Source organism: Schistocerca gregaria, chromosome X, assembly GCF_023897955.1.
Source record: "Schistocerca gregaria isolate iqSchGreg1 chromosome X, iqSchGreg1.2, whole genome shotgun sequence".
NCBI lineage: Eukaryota > Metazoa > Arthropoda > Insecta > Orthoptera > Acrididae > Schistocerca > Schistocerca gregaria.
Genome location: NC_064931.1, coordinates 675412091 through 675432667, shown reverse-complemented (window position 1 = coordinate 675432667; position 20577 = coordinate 675412091). Strand labels below are relative to the sequence as shown.

The following is a 20577-nucleotide window of genomic DNA, read 5'->3' as shown; positions in this document are numbered from 1 at the left end:
CATCAGTGGGTGAGCAAGAGACTAGCGGAATTCGAAAGTATAAACAGAGAGTGTGAAATAGTAGTCTGGGAGGGGGAGGAGGTTGGGGGAGGGGGAAACCGAAATATAGTTGATTGATTGAATAGATGGGTCTGTACTTAAAAATGGGAATATACAATATAATGACGCATTCTTTGGTGAGTCGGATCCGTAGTAATACCTCAAGTCAAAAATAGTGCCGTGTTTGTGTATTAGACTTACTACTTCCATTGTTTCAGTGATCCGGTTTGAAGCCACACAGAAGGTTCTACTTTCTTCTCCACAGCTGTATTCTTATGGATCCAACGAAATTCTCTCGTCACTTGCTGTTTTTCTAAAGCTACTCCCTCCCTTGGTAACCCCGAAACAGTCGGATCTAAGTAGTTGGAGTTATCTACTTGAATACCGCATGCTCTAGGATAAGCAAAACCTATGATGCCAGTTATAGCTATGCTGCCTACGCATTCTCGCTGGCTCTGATGTCACATTACGACACTGAAATGATGGACTGAGTCTGCAGTTATTCCAAATTCTTTTTTTATTAACTTTGATTTTCACAGTCTCATAGGCACCTCAACTGTATGACAAACACTCACTATATCACATATTCCAGTCACACGTATCATTTCATCCTCGTTGCAGTTAAAGCTGTTCAACCCAATTATAAGAGATGACACGATTGGTCGCTATTTCAATCCAGAGAAATCGGACTTACATGCAAAACATCATTCTTGCGCTTCTTCCACCATCCAGAAAGTTTATTGTGTACTCGATAGAAAGTTAGGAAAACACAAATAGTGAAATAAATGATGTGTACTGTCCTAGAATCAATAGAAGGTGTCATTTGTTGTCACGTCATAAAGCGCACTCTTTTTCAAATTAAATACATAAATGACAAGAGAAGGTCAGTAGGAGTGACAGCAGTCTGTAAATAAGCATGTAACATGTCATCTAACACTTAACTTAAAATTTCGTTCAATTTCATTGTGACGTATAAACTAATGCTTTGTTTTATTTCTTTTTCTAGATTCTGTGGCAGAAACATAAAGAAGAGAGTTAACGCTTACGTTTACTATAGGACGAGAACAAGATCACTGCCAGACCTGGGTACGTGCATGTCGTTACAGTATTACTCGCGTTGATAATTCACTCATGCTAATATTCTGAGTATCGCTACATTATCTCTAGGCACTCAACCGGGTGGCGGGATACACTATTCACCCCGCTAACTAACGGAACATGTTAGCTTACTGGACTTATATCGTGGGGGAGCGGAGATCAAATCCCAGTCTAACCCCCCAGACTCATGTTTTCTATGCTTTCCGTCAAATACTTAAGGTGAATGCCGGAATGGTTCCTTTAAGAGCGCCACAACGGATTTCGTTCCCCATCATTGACCAATACAAGCTCCTACTCACTCTCCAATGACACGTTGTTGACTGGACATTAATCCTCATCTTTCTCCTGTTCCCATTCATTTGCCTAAGATAATATAATGGGCAGTCAAATGATATTAAAACAGCCGCCACAATGAGACCATTGAATGGTTCCATTCAAAAGTAATCACCACACTCGTGAAGACATTTATCCCATTGGAAGACGAGACGTTCACTTCCTGTTCTTCTTAAGGCGGCCGGCCACTAACCGATCCACAATCGCACCCACTCTTGCACTTCCTCGTCCGACTGAAACCGACGTCCACGCATGTCTTTCTTCAGGTTGCCAAAGTTGTGAAAATCACACAGTGAAAGATACAGACTATACAGAGGATGTTGCAGTGTTTACAACCAAATCGCTCATCCGTAGCCTTCGTCCGATTGGCTGTGTGAGGACGGTCGTTATCATGCAACAGTATAATTCGGTGCGACCGTATACCGATAGTCAGAGAGCAAACGGCAGTGCCAACAGCGGAAACATCCCACGTCTTGCCCGCTAAAGAAATCCAAAGCTCTTGACACAAGTTCCGATGTCATGGCGACCCCCTTCTTCGGCTTCAGGGGCTCTCTACTCGTCAAGTTCCTCGAAAGTGGAACTACAATCAACGCACAGTGCCACGAAGGCACTTTGCAGAAACTGTGACGTGCCATAATGTCAAAGTAATTCAGTCGGACGAATCATCCTGTTGCGCGGCTTGGCTTTTGATAATGAACTAGAAACTGACTGACTTCGATTATGAGGGAACGATGACTGATTAGGCTTTCCCGCGTGTGCCAAGCCTCGATGCGCCAAAAGAGTTAGTACTTTCCCCCTCTCAGAGCAGATCAAATTAAAAAAAACTAATGGTATTTTTGGTTCACGGAAAGATCAGTTTCTAAAGAATTATAGTAACTACATAGTTAAAGTACACTTTCATAACAACTTTCACACTATTTCTTTTACAGTATAGATACAGTCCATACAAATGTATACAATATGATCAAAAGTATCCGTGCACCCCTCTGTAACGCATAATGACCGCAAGATGCCAAGAGAGGCGTAGCAGCCAGTTTAAAAGGAGGTGACGATTATTATGCTGTCAGCAGAGAAGCAGTAACAGCAAAATGGGTCGGTCAGGAATGCTCAGTGACTTCGAATGTGGACTAGTCATTGGATATCACCTGGGTAACAAGTTCCTCAGCGACACTTCAGCCCATCTAAAACCGCCAGGTCGACTGCTGATGACTTGTTTATGCAGTGGAAACGTGAAGGAAGGACCACATCTGAACCAGATCTATGCAGACCTCATGTACTGACGGCCAGGGACCGTCGAGCACTGCGAAGGGTGATTGCAAAAAATTGCATGAAATCAGCAGAAAGTGTCACTCGTGAGTTCCAAAGTGCTACCAGTAAATCTGCGAAGAGAGTTAAGTCTAGCGGGGTACAGCGGTCGCACGGCTCCTCATAATCGGCACATTTATCTAGTCAGTGCTGCTGGGCAGTGGATGGCTGGAAATGGGTGATTTGGAGTGATGAATCTCGCTGTACACTGACTGTGTGTTTGTGTTGTCCTCGTCGTTTCATCATCATCATCATCATCATTCGTAACTGTGGCTAGATTGGACAGTGTAAAAAATTGGACTGTGTAAAAATTGGACTTTCTACGGGCCTTGTTGACAGCGCTGTTGAGAGCCCTACAAACCAAACATCATCATCATCGCTATACACTGTGGTAATCCGATGGAAGGGTTTGGGTTTGGCGAATGCCTGGAGAACGTTACCTGTATCGTGTGTAGTAACAACAGTGAAGCATGAGGGGCGTTTGAAAAGGCTGTGCAAAAATAGAAACTACTTAAGTGTTCGTGGGACAATCTTTTTTATTTTTCGACATAGTCTCCTTTTCGGCTTACACACTTCGTCAAACGCTGTTCTAATTTGTTGATCCCTTCTGAATAATAGGAATTGTCCAAGTATGCAAAATAGCTATTAGTTGCTGCAATCACCTCCTCGTTTGTATAAAATCTTTGTCCCGCCAGCCATTTCTTCAAATTGGGGAACAAATAGCAGTCCGAGGGAGCAAAGTCTAGAGAATAGGGGAGATGTGAAACGAGTTGGAATCCTATTTCCATTAATTTTGCTACCACAACTGCTGAAGTGTGTGCTGGTGCATTGTCGTGATGGAAAAGGACTTTTTTGCGGTCCAATTGTCGAAGTTTTTCTTGCAGCCCGGTTTTCAAACGATCCAATAACGATGATTAATATGCACCTGTAATAGTTTTACACTTTTCCATATAGTCGATGAGGATTATCCCTTGCGAATCCCAAAAGACAGTTGCCATAACCTTTCCGGCCGAAGGAATAGTCTTCGCCTTTTTTGGTGCAGATTCTCCCTTGGTAGCCCATTGTTTAGATTGTTCTTGGGTCTCTGGAGTATAGTAATGTATCCATGTTTCATCCACAGTGATGAAACGACGCTTAAAGTCCTGCGGATTCTTCCTGAACAGCTGCAAACCATCCTTGCAACACTTCACACGATTCCGTTTTTGGTTAAGCGTGAGCAATCGCGGAACCCATCTTGCTGATAGCTTTCTCATGTCCAAATGTTTATGCAAAATATTATGTACCCGTTCATTCGAGATGCCCACAACACTAGCAATCTCACTCACCTTAACTCTTCTGTCATCCATCTCCATATCATGGATTTTATCAATGATTTCTGGAGTTGTAACCTCCACAGGGCGTCCAGGACGTTCAGCATCACTTGTGCCCATATGGCCACTCCGAAAAGTTTGAAACCACTTATAAACTGTTCTAATCGAAGGCGCAGAGTCACCATAATGTTTATCAAGCTTCTCTTTACTCTCCTGAGGGGTTTTGCCTTTCATAAAGTAATGTTTAATCACCACACGAAATTCTTTTTCGACCATTTTTTGACAATCACTCGACTTACTTGAGTCACACAAATGCCAAAAACAAAGAAATAGACCAATGTGGTTGAAACTTGATCTTCGTTCTTTCCAAAGATGCTACTAACTAAACATGATCTCGATACGCGCCGGTGGTGCCATCTCTCGGACTTTGCACGGACTTTTCAAACGCCCCTTGTACAGAGTAGATGGTATTATGATATGAGAGTGTTTTGTTGTTAGGGTGTGGTCACCTTATTGCACTTACGATGAAGTTAAATTCTGATGGCTATAAACACATGTTACAGCATTATGTACTGAGTACAACAGAGGAAAGTTTCGGAAACGACTGTTTGTATCAGCATGACAATATAACCTGCCACAAAGCGGCATCTGTGAGGCAATGGTTGTGGACAATAACATTCATGAAATGCACAGGTCAGCCCAGAGTCCCAAACTTAACCCAGTGGAACACCTCTGGGGTAAGTTAGAACGCCGCCTTCACTCCACACCCCATTTCGATTCTTGATGAAGTAAGTGCTGCCACTCCTCCATAGACATTCAGACACCTCGTTGCAATTGTCCTCAGCAGAGTTCAAGTCACTACCCGCCAGGATAGCCGAGAGCACTAGCCCGCTGCTTCCTGGACTTGGGTAGGCGGGCTGGTCCCGGATCGAATCCGTCCGGCGGATTAACGACGGCGGCCGGTGTGACGGCCAGCCTGGGTGTGGTTTTTAGGTGGTTTCCCACATCCTACTAGGTGAATACCGGGCTGGTCCCCATGTCCCGCCTCAGTTACACGACTCGCAGACATTTGAAACACACAATATTTCACGATCTACACTAGACGCAGACAGCTGGGGTACACTAATTCCGTCAAGGGGGGTATGGGGTGGTGGCAGGAAGGGCATCCGGCCACCCCTTCACTTAACCATTACAAATCCGTACTTAACCCTGCCGACTCTGCGCCCAATGCGGGATAAAGGCAGTAGCGAAAGAAAGAAAGAGTTCAAGTGGCTATAAAAGCGAAGGGTGGACACACCCCATATAGTTGGTAACTGACAGGTGACCGGATAATTTTAATCAGGGAGCGTTATTAATAAAGTAGTAGCACTCGGTCTGCACTGTTTACAACCATATAAAATGCGTACAACTAAATAATGATAATAAGTCTAATAAATTGTAGCAGTTGTTATGTGATATAATGACTCAGAGTGACACGATTTCTGCAATAAAAGTCTCAAATTTCGAAGTGTAAAACTTAGTGGGAAAGGAAAAACCAGTTAGTCGTTCATTCGGCCTGTCTGAAAAATATCCACAATACGCTGCTGCAAAATAGGTGATGTATAGCATATAAATAATGCTTGCTACCAGATGCAGCGGCAAAAACGGCTACAATGCTGTGAGAAACTTAGCGCGGGAAAACAAGAAGATCGTCGTTTAATGTGACTACAACTGACATTGCTCGCGCTAGTTTTGTGTATTTGGACATGCATTTGCTAAGAGTGTAGTTCATATCTCCGTGCGACTATTTTGATATGTGGTTTTTATGCTTTTGCTAAATCACCTTAGCTGAACGCAGTGAATGTTTCTGAAACAGGCTATGGCCGTTTCCTTCCTCAGCCGACTTCGACGTAGATTTTAATTCACTTCTAATTACTTCTGATTATAGAACAGGTCAAAGATCGAGTATCCTTTCTGATACTCTCTTAGAATGTAAGTGTATATGCAGCTGTTTATGATACTTCGCCTGAAGTTCGTTAAGTTCAGAAACTGCACATTTTGAAAACTCATTGTAAAGATTAAACAGTACTACAGTAGTGTCATTATGTGTAACAAATAGCTAGATCATCTGATAATGACCTACAGATGCAAAAGGTATCCACGCTTCATTGTCACCTTGATATCTGACACCATTGCAGCATACCTAAAAACAATCTTCCAACATTGCTGAACCCCTGCTCATTGTTCATTGACAAAGTCTGCATTCATGCTCTACTCTTCACGACGAGTATGCCTGGATGTAGGGGACATTCCAGTACCTGATTCAGTGCGATATTTGGTATCGAAACCAGTATAAAAAATTAAATCGATGCAACCATAATACCTAAACAAAAGTATCGAATCTTACAGTACCGCAAGAAGTTGATAATTTTTTTACGTATTTTAACATTATCGCTAACAAAAAATTCCAACTACATAATGACAAATTATAACTTAACACTTGCAGTTACCCTGAAGCCCACAAATATCTTGGTACTGGAGAAGTAAACAATAGCTTGTGGGATACACACTGAAATAAACACTCATCAGATGCACTGAACAAAAACGAATTCACTTGTGCTCAGCTTAACCCGTGTACTCCGTCCACAGCACGGGAGAGATGTCAAATATTAGGACTTCCCTCGCGCTGAGCTTTTCGTGACACTGGTAGTGAAGATATTCCCTACAGATACTGTACGTAAAAGGAGGGGTCCTAAATTCCCAGTCCTTTAGTAATGAACACTAAGCATCTGTTCTTGAAGAATATAGTTCTGTTGAGTTATTAACGTCTTCCTCAACCTACGATTGGTTCATATACACTGATGAACCAAAACGCTATAATCACTACCCACCGCAACATTGAATGCCAGCTGGTGGCGTTGTGATAAGGAGAGTGCATTAGCAGATCAGAGATGAATGGGGACTCATTCAAGATAAAATGTAGATCGTGAATGGGAAACCCACTGACATATGCGACATTGAAAAGGGTAAGATTATAAGATTGCTATTGCCCAGAGCCTGGGAACGAGCAATTCGGAAGCGATGAGGCTGGTTGGTTGTCCGCGTGCTACTATCGTGAAAAGCTATGGAAAGTGGTTGAAGCACAGTGAAACCAGGAGTAAGCGACAAGGTGCTCGACGTCCACGAGTCTTAACTGAATGTAGAGGTTGGAGGCTTGCTCACTCAGTAAATCATGACAGGTGGCAATCTGTGCTAGATCTGAAGATAGAGTGCAATGCTGACGCACGCGTAAGTGTTTCGGAGCACACTATTCAGCGTACGTTATTGAACATAGGAATCCCCAGTAAACGTTTCCTACGTGTTCTCATGTAAACCCAACGACACTGTCAGTTACGAAGAACGAGATAATCGCGATTGGTCCGTGAAGCAGTGAAAACATATCGCCTGGTTGGAAGAATCACGTTTGTTGTTACAGCAGGCCGATGATTGTGTCCAAATACGCCGTCATCCAGGCGAATGGCTGCTTGAAACATGCGCTGTGTCACGGGCGCAGGCTGTTGCGGCAGTATTGTGCTATGGTGGACATTCACCTGGGCTTCCTTGCGACCTGTGGAATGAATCTGAGGTACCACGACAGCTGTGGACTATGTATACATTATTGTGGACCATATACATCTCCTAACGCTTGATGATATCTTCCAACAGGATAACTGTCCCTGTCACTTGGTCACATTCGTATCACAGTGAATTGACGAGCAGAATAGTGAACTATTCACACTGATTTATGGCCCACAAAACTCTCCTGATCTGATCCCGATGCAACATATCTGGGACGCTATCAAACGCCAACTCCGCGCCACAAGCCACCGGTCCACACTTTATGTGAATTGCATATCCGACGCCACATTCCTCCGAAAACTCACCAAGGACTTGAGTGCATGACTCGCAGAATCGCAGGCTTACTGCGTTCCAAAGTTGGACCAACAAGCCATGAAGCAGGTGGTCGTAATGATTTGGCACATTAGAAAAATTTCGATACTCTAACTGCTTTTTCAAAGTAGAGAGTGCGTAAGCAAACAGTACAATAAATTAGTTACCCCCAGCTGAAATCACGCTAATACTGTGTAATACAGCCCCGAGCCTTGACAATGGCCTCAATTCGGGAGGAAGAGAGTCCACAATTTTCTTTGGGTATGTCAAATGCAGCTGAAACCACTCATTGGTAATTAGACTCCGTTGTATTACCAAACTTGGGGGTGTTAATTGCTACGTTTCACCCCCGTTACAAATAGTGTCAGACATTTTCCATGGGGTTAAGATCGGATAATTTAGGGGGCCAGTCGAGGGGCAATAGACTGCGTGAGTATTAGTCAAACCACGAATGCATGCATTCTGCCCTGTGAACGTATATTTGGATCCCTTTGTACAAGGCTGTTGTCGTCTTGGATGACGACAGAGTCCATAGCATACTCATCGTGAAGGAGTAGAAAAATGTAAACAGCTGGTTACCAGGTTCAAAAATGGCTCTGAGCTCTATGGGACTTAACATCTGAGGTCATCAGTCCCCTAGAACTTAGAACTACTTAAACCTAACTAACCTAAGGACATCACACACATCCATGCCCGAGACAGGATTCGAACCTGCGACCGTAGCGGTCGCGCGGTTCCAGACTGTAGCGCCTAGAACCGCTTGGCCACTCCGGCCGGCTGGCCACCAGGAATCTTGCAATAAACACCACAGTTAGTGTTCACGGTAACGTGAATGAGTGGGCTCAAAATCAATATACGAAAAATTTGACCAAAAGCACACCGAACCACCACTGGTGTTAACCACATCCTCCACATAGTGCAGGTTAAACGCCTCAATGGGCCGTCGATGCACTCGACGCATTGCATCATTTGAAAAACAGCAAAATCATGACTCTTCGGACCACACTACACGGTTACTGTCAGTATCTGTGTCGTTTGGCGTAATGAAGAACAGAAACTTTACGTCTCACTATAAACAAAGGCCTTTCGTGAAGTAACCAACTCCCAATGTCCATTTAATGCAGTTCTTTTCGCGAAGTTCACTCGGATATTGGTTGAGATGAATCTGGATTCACTTTTAGCAGCAGTAGCTGTCTCCCATTCCTGACGTTTACAATTTTTTTACGACCACTGGCTCTGAGCACTATGGGACTCAACTGCTATGGTTATTAGTCCCCTAGAACTTAGAACTACTTCAACCTAACTAACCTAAGGACATCACACACATCCATGCCCGAGGCAGGATTCGAACCTGCGACCGTAGCAGTCGCACGGTTCCGGACTGCGCGCCTAGAACCGCGAGACCACCGCGGCCGGCTACGACCACTGTTCTTACGCCTTGTTATAGACACATTGGGGGGTCCATGTTGATATACCAACAAATCGGGCAACTTCACTCATTGTGTGATTTTCACGTCCAAAACAACTAGCTTTTTTCTCCCATTGCTTCACCTCTCCACGTCGACACGTCTTAGTGCGTTTTTTCCATGCACCCGCTTAGCACATGGTCATCATCTGACTCACGTCAGCGATTGAATGTGACATAACTGACTGGTACGAGCTCCACATTATCTACAGCAAATCAAAGCAACTAGTGTGCTCTGTTAAGGGGGGGAAATATGTAATTCGACCCATTTTACTTTATATTAATTTAGTTGCAGCTTTACGTTTATTAACTGCCCTCATCACACACCCCTCAGATTTAGTGGTAAGATGGTCTGTCAAACACTGACCACAGATCAAGCATGTAAACAGGAAGAACGTGTACTGAACTGTGAAAAAAGAAGAAAAATAGAAACAGTAAACGGTCCTAGGTTACGATGTGCGACATCGAACCAACTCCAATAGCCTCGACATCATGGTTCTGTAGTCACAGAGTTGGACGGCGAGTGGGGAGATCTCTGTTCAAACCCCCACATGCCTCACCCTTTTTTTTCACAAAATTATGAACTGTCCGTCTGGTCATTGACGTGTCTGTTCGCTGTGTTCAAATATATGTCTGTGTCGTGATGTAACGTCCGGTTGCAGCAGCAAGGTGTAAGGAATCGACCTCCAGACGTCAATACCTATTTTCACTACACAACTACACAAGTTTGACAGTTGCGTTCCATTTTTGGAAGTTTTGTCTCTTGAATTCCTATGCTGACACGTAGTTCACATCCGTTTACTTGTTGTTTTAGTTTCTGTGAGAGGTCTATATAGTATCTCGCCTGCTCTCACTATTCATCACATTTATTTGTGACGATATTATATTCTTACCACATGACTCATATTCTATAACCAATGTATGACAACTGCCAAGACTACAGAAGGACAACAGACATGTCAATGACCGGACGGAAAGTTCATAATTTTGTGAAACAAAAAAATTATGGGGCACGCGAGAGATTTTAACACTGGGATCCCACTTCGCTGTGCACTGACGTGATCACACAACCACGGCGGCGTAGTTCGTTTCCGTCGCTTGATGCTGCATATGTTGAGTTTGGACCAATCACTATTTCTATTTTGCTTCGTCTTTCTATTTTCCTGCTTGATCTATATTCAGTTTTTGACGGAATATCCACTGGGCCACCCAACCACTAAATCTGAGGGGATTGCGATGGAGAGTTTTCCTTGTTAGTCATTATTCAAATTATACTATTTCATACACTGAACCACAGTGACCACACTGCTTGTATTCAATACAGGGACGAAAATCAATAAACCCTTACTTTGTGCCTTTTCCATTTGCTAAAGAATCCGCTCACCAATCCTTTACCCAAATACATTAATAGAGTCTATCATGAAGTTTTGCTACTTAACTTGACTGAAAAAATGAATCAGTCACGCCCAGTTTTTTTTATAATCATGTTTACCACCAATATGACTACATTATTCAAAGAGATATGTGAGCTATAGTAAATTTGATAGTTTTATCTTGATCTTTCAAAACCTTAATAGTGAATGAACCACCAACTTTAGCAAAGCGACCATTCAAGCCATAAATAAAACTTCTACTTGCGACCCGCCCGGGTATATGTGCTTGTTAAAGCGCCGCTTCCGGGACTGAGAGATGCGCCGGCTCTGCATAGAATCCACAGATTAACGACGAGGGTCGGTGTGCCGGGCATACTGGATGTTGGTTTCAGGCGATTTTCCAAATCTTTCTACGTGAACACCGAGCTGGTACCCTAGTCCCGCCTCGGTTACACGATTCGCAAACATTTAGAAAATCTTTCGCTCGTGAATAACACTACACGCAGAAAGTTACGGGGGGGGGGGGGGGGGGGAAATAACAGGGTGGGGACAGGAAGGCCATCTGGCGACCCTTAAATGAACCATGCCAAATCCGTAAATAATCATGCCGACCCTACGACGATGCAAGACAGATTTACAAGAAGAAGTAAAACTTTTACTTGTGACTTTTCTGTTACTCTAGTAGTATCAGTAACAACCATTTGCAATACAGAATTAACTAACCGTCTTTACTTCATGGTGAAGACAGTTGATTAAGATGTCTGTTATGTAACAGAAACGTTACTGCACAAATATCTGAGCCGGCCGGAGTGGCCAAGCGGTTCTAGGAGTTACAGTCTAGAACCGCGCGACCTCTACGGTCGCAGGTTCGAATCCTGCCTCGGGCATGGATGTGTGTGAGGTCCTTAGGTTAGTTAGGTTTAAGTAGTTCTAAGTTCTAGGGGACTGATGACCATAGATGTTAAGTCCCATAGTGCTCAGAGCCATCTGAACCATTTTTTCTGAACTGCACATGATTACTCTCCAATTATCAATAAAATTTTAGTAAATAATATAGAAAGAAAGAAATGATCTTTTTAAAATTATTAGTAACACTACATTATTATTAAACATGCTCGTGTACTGTTCATAAATAAATAGCGACAACTTTCACTAATAAAATTGATCATCCTGTTACATTTCTAATGAAGTAAAAAAAACGTTCTTGAGTTTGGACTGAAGCAAAATCGTGTAAGCAGTGAGCATTTAATGCATTATAGCATCTTCACGTCTCGTATCAGTGGTGTAGCTACTAATCGCCACACGGCATTTCTTGACCACAGCGCTTCCTGGACTTGTGATGCGGGCAACTTCAGCATTTCTTTAGCCTCAAAAAAATCTTGCATCCAAACGATTATATAACTAAGAGACTTATTACAGCAAATATAGCAAACCAACGTCTCCATCCATCATGGAGGAATAACGTTTACTGCACTAAAATTAGTGCTCGTTATGCACACCAGCCGTCGACTGCACTGCACTGCTGTCTGGCTATGACTGATTGCAAGTCCCTTTGCGCGTAGCGCTTCAACACCAGAAAAAGGCACCAAACTATGAGATGTAGTACATTCTTACTTCTGTGGCTGAAGAGCACGTTCAGAAATTTGGTGTATCATTCCCTCAGGGAGGTATCAGTTACTTACAGACATATTTGCAAATATTAATAACGTAAACAATTTTATTTACAATATTGCTCCGATTTAATTATTTAACGTAAGATGTCAGGGGAAAATACTAGACAACTTTTTAAAACAAATATATACATTTCCACACAAATATACACGATCTCAAGTTCATAATGGGTTCATAGCAATGTGTTCAAGTTTGAAATCCCGTCAGAAGCTCCTTTGGACATACTATGGAGGACTTCCATTTTCCCTTCAAAGCTCTGATCTAACATTCAAATGTTATGTGATGAACTGTTTCCTACACTTTGACGTAGCCGCTCTGAGGTGAGGACTTCCCTTCTCATGTTCCACATCTGCCCGATCAGTCCTGATCCGAATCAACGTATATGCACTCGTGTCGTCGGGGCAGATGAAAACCTGCTGGTCGTTCCCAAGGAGTTGTAATTAGTTGGTGATGCATCAAGGAAGTTTATTACTGCCGGTCATTGTTCTAGGCATCTTTCACGTTGAAATAACTGTTCTGCAGACTGACAGCTCCATGCCACGATGGTTTTCTATATCTCAATTGCTGGGGTCCTGATAATGAAATTTCTGAATGAATGTGCAATTCTGGATTGCTTTTTGATTCTTGTCCACAGTTCAGCTTGTACTGCGATTTCTTATGGATGGTGGTGAAAAATTACTAAGAATCGTTAGCCAGTGCGTATTTATTGGACGATTACACCCTGTAATCAGGCGCATTGCTGAACAGAGCTGTGTCAATTATTTTAATGGGCAGGAGAGCAGTATTCTGCGCCTGAGTACCAAAAAGCTGAAGCTGTAATCTGAGGACTCTCGAAATAGAACCCAGGCTGTACCTGTTCAGTTCTGAAGTACGAGAGTTGGAACTTTAATAGCGGCAACTATTTATTTATAGCTTGTACAAAATAGATACGTGTTTCGAAGTTTTACTGACCTTAAAAGTAGTCACCAGCATTGTGTACAACCCGTTGTCAGAGATGTGGAAGTCGTAGGATACTCTTAGCAGTGCCAGTTGTGTTGACAGTTCGAGCGGCGTGGTCTATTGCCCGACGAAACTGTAGCAGTTCTGAAGTGAGTGTCATGAAGTGTTTCATTCAGTTTAGAAATCCAGCTGAACTCACGAGAGCTTAAGCCAGGGGAGGGCAGTAGGTGGTATAGCACTTAGCAGCCCCATCAGTCAAACAAATCAGTAACAGCTTACACTGTACGTGCTTGAGCATTGTCCTGCAAAATGATGGTCAGGTCCTGAAGAAAGTGTCATCACTTCTATCTCTATGCTGTTCATTTTTGGAACAAAACCTACGACCATCTTCGTGGGATTCACCTTGCAAACACCCCGTTGTGTGTCGCCTGTGATGTGCTGGTCACGGTCAAGCAGCGTCTGATGTGTGGATTGGCGATAGGTGTGCGGTTCTTGATGCGACAGATGCTGGCCCTAATTACCCGTACGACTCTTCATCAGATAAATCCTCGCCTGCTCCTCTTTCCAGACTCAGGATACTTCCCGCAAGCAAAACCGAATTCTATGAAGTGGATATGTGAACACGCAATTATTACTTGTTTGCTGACGGCGAGAAAAATATCCTTGATTTTTGGCACTTCCTTAACTATTGCCATTGTGCAGTTGTCCGTAATCTCAAATACAGACAATTTTCTCGAATTTCCATTGTAGTGTCTTTCTTAACCCGTTCCACATTTGGGGTGATACTGCAGTGAGGAGTTGATAGACGCCATTCCCACTCTTAGAACTTGTCATTCTCAGATCATCGGAATGTTCACAAAAAAAAGGAAAAGGAAACATACATTAATTTTAAAAAAACAAAGGAAATTACTAAATAAATAAATAAATCGTTGATGTTCTATATACTTGTTTTCCAGGTTCCCTAAACTTTCCTTGGTTTCTGCGGTAGAGAACGGTACATGGTGGTCAGGCCTCGGTTTGCGACCCTTGCCTTCATTGCCCCCCAACCCTACCTTTGGGCACCAGAAACGGCGACCGCCGGCAACAAGCTGAAAGTCCGTTTTCGAGGCTCGGTCTGGCACAAATTTTCATTCTCGTTCATTCCATTACACAGCTGATGGTCGTCCAAATTCTCAACTGAGAATATATATCATGTATCTCAGAACGGCTGTAAGTCGCACGTCTGAACGAACTTTGCATCGTATTTGTGAACGACACAGGCACTGCAATATAGAATCACCTTTTTGACTGTCGAGGCTTGTAATACATATTTTTAATCCTGTCTGAAGAAACAGACATTGCAGATGATCTAGCAGCTGTGGTAAATTTATGACATTTATTCGCAACAGCGAATTCTGTCTGACATTAGCTGCATTAGTACACTCCTGGAAATTGAAATAAGAACTCCGTGAATGCATTGTCCCAGGAAGGGGAAACTTTATTGACACATTCCTGGGGTCAGATACATCACATGATCACATTGACAGAACCACAGGCACATAGACACAGGCAACAGAGCATGCACAATTTCGGCACTAGTACAGTGTATATCCACCTTTCGCAGCAATGCAGGCTGCTATTCTGTGGAGTGGAGACCTCACGCCCCACGTGTTGAGCAATTCGGCGGTACGTCCACCCGGCCTCCCGTTGCCCACTATACGCCCTCGCTCAAAGTCCGTCAACTGCACATACGGTTCACGTCCACGCTGTCGCGGCATGCTACCAATGTTAAAGACTGCGATGGAGCTCCGTATGCCATGGCAAACTGGCTGACACTGACGGCGGCGGTGCACAAATGCTGCGCAGCTAGCGCCATTCGACGGCCAACACCGCGGTTCCTGGTGTGTCCGCTGTGCCGTGCGTGTGATCATTGCTTGTACAGCCCTCTCGCACTGTCCGGAGCAAGTATGGTGGGTCTGACACACCGGTGTCAATGTGTTCTTTTTTCCATTTCCAGGAGTGTATAAAGATATTACCTTATAGTGACACATGAATATTTGTGGCAGACTGGCAGACTCGGATTTCCTACATGTCACGAGCGGTCGACTTAAGCACTTGAGCTACCCAAGCACGATTCCAATGCCAATTCAAACTTCCATATGTCATACTGTCTACGACACTCTGGCACAAATTTTTGTACATCACCAACAGATAAAAACTTCATACCTAACACAGCTAATGTCAGATAGATTCCGCACCTGCGATATAAATTTCATAAATTTAGTACAGCTGCAAGATAGTCACCGGTGTCTGTTTCTTCAGATATTGTTAATACTGCATTTGGTCTTCCTGTAAACTTCATAAATACCTGTAATTCTTATTGATGTAGTAATTGAGGTTACTATATTCCCTCCACACTATTCAATACTTAAGATATACTCTAATACATCGCCGGAAAAAAATTGCAACGCCAAGGAGTTGTGCGATGTGAAAGAAAGTTGGCAGACATGTTTCTACATGTAAATGATGCTGTCTATTCAGATTTCGCGCCAGTTCCATAAGGGCGGCAGTACTAGCGTCACTAAGAGGACGCCGGTCAGGTTTATTTTAAATACACGCTGTAACGGTCGTGAGCGTTAGTTACCTTTGAGACTGGACGTGATGAGTTGATGTTAGTCAAGAATGCCTTTAAGACAACAAAGACGTCGTTATCAGCACCTCATTGACTTTGAACGAGGTCGTGTAACAGAGCTACGAGAAGCTGTATGTTCCTTCTGCGATATTGCAGAAATACTTGGCAGGAATGTAGCCACCGCACATGGCTGCTGGCAGAGCTGGTCACGGTCGCGAGAAGACCGTATTCCGGCACAACCGAGAGGGAAGACCATTCTTCGGCGTATCTCTTTGATACATCGCACTGCATGTGCAGCTGCAATTTGAGCAGCAGTTGGCTCCACAGTGACATTACAAATCGGTTACTTCAAGGACAGCTCTTAGCCATATGCCTTGTACGTCCCATTCACTGACCCCGTAACGGCCGGTGTGGCCGAGCGGTTCTAGGCGCTTCAATATGGAACCGTGCGACCACTAGGGTAGCAGGTTCGAATCCTGCCTCGGGCATGGATGTGTGTGATGTCCTTAGGTTAGTTAGGTTTAAGTAGTTCTAAGTTTTAGGGGACTGATGACCTCAGATGTTAAGTCCTATTGTACTCAGACCCATTTGAACCACTGACCCCGGACCACTGCCATTACGACTTCAGTGGCGTCGAGCGGGATCTCATTGGAGGGCAGTAGTGTAATATCTGAGGCCATCAGTCCCCTAGAACTTAGAACTACTTAAATCTAACTCACCGAAGGACATCAGACACATCCATGCCCCAATCAGGATTCGAACCTGCAACCGTAGCGGTCACGCGGTTCCAAACTGAAGCGCCTAGAACCGTTCGGCCACAGAGGCCCGCAACAAAATTCCAGGGGGTGTTTTTCAACAGGATAACTGTTGTCCACATACCGCTGTTGTAATCCAACATGCTCTACAGAGTGTCGAAATTAGAGATCTGCATTAACTCCGATTTTTACCGGCGAGTCCCGCTCTCCCCTCTGGCTCTCGGGAGTATGCGGCCGAGCGTCCTCTTTCGCCGGCTGTAGGCAGCTGATCGCCAGCGCTCGACCGGGTGCGCCAAACGCTCAGCCGGTAGCCAGTAACCGGTGGACTCAGTGCCAGCGAGCGGCCCTTCGACACACTCCTTGAGATCAGAGGCCACCGCTTCACATCAACCACTCACTTATTTCTTTTACAAATTTCTTTCGTTGTTTTCTACCAGTTCTATGACCTAAATAATACACTTGTATATGTTATATTTGATGTTTGTGAATATGTTGCAGACTACTTTCTATGACCTAAATAATACACTTGTATATGTTATATTTGATGTTTGTTAATATGTTGCAGACTACTGGAGTTTCGCCTTTGAGGTTATCATGTATCCCAGTAATTGTAACGTTAAAAACTGTAATGTCTGTATTTAGTATATTGTTCCGTTCGGTAGACAAACAGGAACACAATAGTCTAATCATGGACTGTGCGTAGCCTATCTCCAAACTCGGCCACGTATACGTTGTACTAATATTGAATGCAGGATCGGGAAGGAATGACGGAGTTAAAAGTAATACTCACGAAATTTTGTTGCACAAACGTTAATTTCTGAACACATTATGACCTTTAAATATCGTTACAAGTGAATCATGACTATACAATTCATTTTTCGTCATTGGTGCTCCCTGATACACAGGCGTCATTCGTGTTCCTGGAGCTATTACTACCGCTGGCGGTTTGAACTTCTTCCTGTGAAGTCAATGAAAGTGGAATCACACATTTATAGAGATTGAGGAATGTTTCCTTCCTTGTGATTACTTCGTATGTTTTGAATACTTACGTAATTGTGATGGATCAATAAGAGATCATCCACCTTGTCTGATTCCAGGTACGATCTTTTGCTGGACAGCAGGTGACCGGCCTGGCTAAAATTTCTCTCGCTGCCAGCACTAGTGGCAGGAATACAGAGAACTCTTCTGGCTAATACTGACAGCCTTGGAAATATCCCCGCGTGCGTTTTCCACCACTGCAAAATTTGTCCTTCGGCACAGCTACAGTCGGATTTGGAGAGTGAAAGGTACCTTTCGAGTTCATTGGTAGTAACTGTGTGTCCATCTTCGTCGTCCTCATCCGAACTCCAGTCCATCCTGGACTTTTCCATGGGAAGAACTTGGTCACTATTTGCTTGAATGGACTCTAAACATGAATGAAAACATCCGTAAGATATTCCTGTCACCTTCAAATATGTATACACCGTAGTTAGAATTACTGGTTACTAAACGACTATATTTACGGTGACATTTTATATATATCGCACAAATTACATCAAAACACATTGTGGAATGTTTAAGCTGCGAAACCTTTCCCAAATATCACATTGTAGAAGTAATAAATGTTGATCTAACAAAAGATGGCAGAGTAGACAAACAAACATTCCTTTACTAATTGGTTTCAGTGAATGAACCTGACCATTTACGGGCAGTCCCGAGAACAATCGTCGAACTTCATCATACGCGGCTTGCTTTTCGTCTGCTGTGAGTTTCTTCAAATGACACCGTGATGGCCATAGAACCGTGGCAACGTAATGGTTAGCCTCAATTTTGCACTTCTTTGTGATGAAGTATGCTGCTCTCCTTTTTATTTTCGCCATGAGCTGAAAAGGAAACCCAATATACATAACTGCACTCTGATAACTCAACAGTTGTATAAAGGATCGTAACCTATAAAAAGTGTTCTTATACCTCGTTGTCACTGTCTATTGGTTCACGATGATATAACAGACTCTTGTACCACGGCAGCACACGTTCTAGCGTTGTTACCTTTGCAGTTTCCAAATCCAAATTCACTTCTTTAAAGGGGGTTAGAAAAGCGACAACGTCTCCTACGCACCCTTCTTGGAAGGTTTCTAAGAGTGTCGATTGTCCGCGGGATTCTAGTAGATCTCGAATATCGTCGATTTGACGGAATTGAGCATTAACAGTATACTGTTCCACCGAGTTATAGCTTCTTGCTTGAAGAGGGGCCGCAGACGCCCCGAGTGACCAGATCTCTTCAAATAGCCTACTATAGCTCTTGCTGATGGTAGACACGACAGGATTTCAGGGGCTTCGTCTTCTAAAAACGTCTCTTGAAATGTGTGACGAAGCGAAGTCATCAAGCAGTGATCAAAGCAAGTGCCTTCTTCATATTAGCTCCTTGGTCGGTGACAAAGTAACATTTCGTAAGATCATTCTTGTTAATTCCTAATTCAAGCATCCGCTCTTCGATTTCGTGCCGTATGTTCTCTTCTGTCTTAGGTACGTCCGGAAACTCGGTTGTTATCAAAACAAGCGTTTCTAGCCGCCACTCATCATTCACATAATGCGACGCCAAAGTCAAAAAATTTTACTTCTTGTAGTTATCAGACCACAGATCAGCGTCTAAAGCGCACATTTTGTTCTTTAAGGCACATATTAGCTTGGGCACCATTGTCACCCGTATTTTGTCTACCTTTTCTTTAATATGCCGCGATACAGTGGTAGGGTGCGGAAGAGCATCTTCTGTACTGACTTTGCCGTAAGTGGCGCCAACATTGATGAGTTCCTGAGAATAATCCTTGAAACCAATCTTACTACAAGTAATTAACGGCAGCAAATCTATTCCACTTATATCGACCGACCTATCAACCACAACTTTCTTTATGCTACTTGGTACTGCAAATGGCCGGTGGACTTCTGCTCCGCATTTACTTTTGCAGTGCCGAAGCATACCTGTTGTACTCGACTGGTACGGAAGTATGGTATCACATGTGGTACATTGCACGGAACCAACAGAAGCCTGCTTGACAGGATCCACTATAAATGCTAACGATTTCCAAGCTTCACTTTTCGCCTCCTCTTCCGACATGTCTTTCTTCTTCAGGATTAATGAGCCGCTCCTAATTCTCTCCATAATACTACTCTTCATTTCATGATTGGAATGTTTACGACCTGTACTTGGTTTATCCATAACGGTGTCTGCGCTGCTCAAAAGTCAGGTCGTCAACTGCGTTTACACAAGGTTTGTAATGCGATTCGGCAGTGTAGAGCGCGCGGCGGTTGTACTGTCATCGGCCGAGATTGTGACTACGATCGAGCGACCAGCAATGCTCGACAGTCCAACCGATAACCAAGAGGTGGAGGACAACCGGCCACATGGTGAATTAGACGGCCACAGCCGTATCGCAGCGTGAGCCTTTCCCAACCGTCGAGCAGCGGCACGAAATGGGAAGTGCTCGAGCGGTTGGTTCAAATGGCTCTGAACACTATGGGACTTAACATATGAGGTCATCAGTCTCCTAGAACTTAGAACTACTTAAACCTAACTAACCTAAGGACATCACACACATCCATGCCCGAGGCAGGATTCGAACCTGCGACTGTAGCGGTCGCGCGGTTCCAGACTGAAGCGCCTAGAACCGCTCGGCCACTCCGGCAGGCTCGAGCGGTTGTTTTCATCGAAATGCAGAGCTCTACTCGAAATGATGCATTGGCCTGCTGGATCACGAGATCTGTCTCCAATCGAGCACATGTGAGACATCAT

The 20577-nt window shown here is 43.8% G+C and overlaps 1 protein-coding gene across 1 annotated transcript in view; it reads left to right on the top strand.

Annotated features, from left to right (window-relative positions):
• Window positions 1-1043: 1043 nt before the first annotated feature.
• Window positions 1044-20577, top strand: part of LOC126299369 (galanin receptor 2a-like) — a 155519-nt gene continuing 135985 nt past the window's right edge. Inside the window, exon 1 of the mRNA XM_049991231.1 lies at window positions 1044-1125. The gene's annotated coding sequence lies outside the window, so the exon portion shown is untranslated. The remainder of the gene's footprint in view (window positions 1126-20577) is intronic.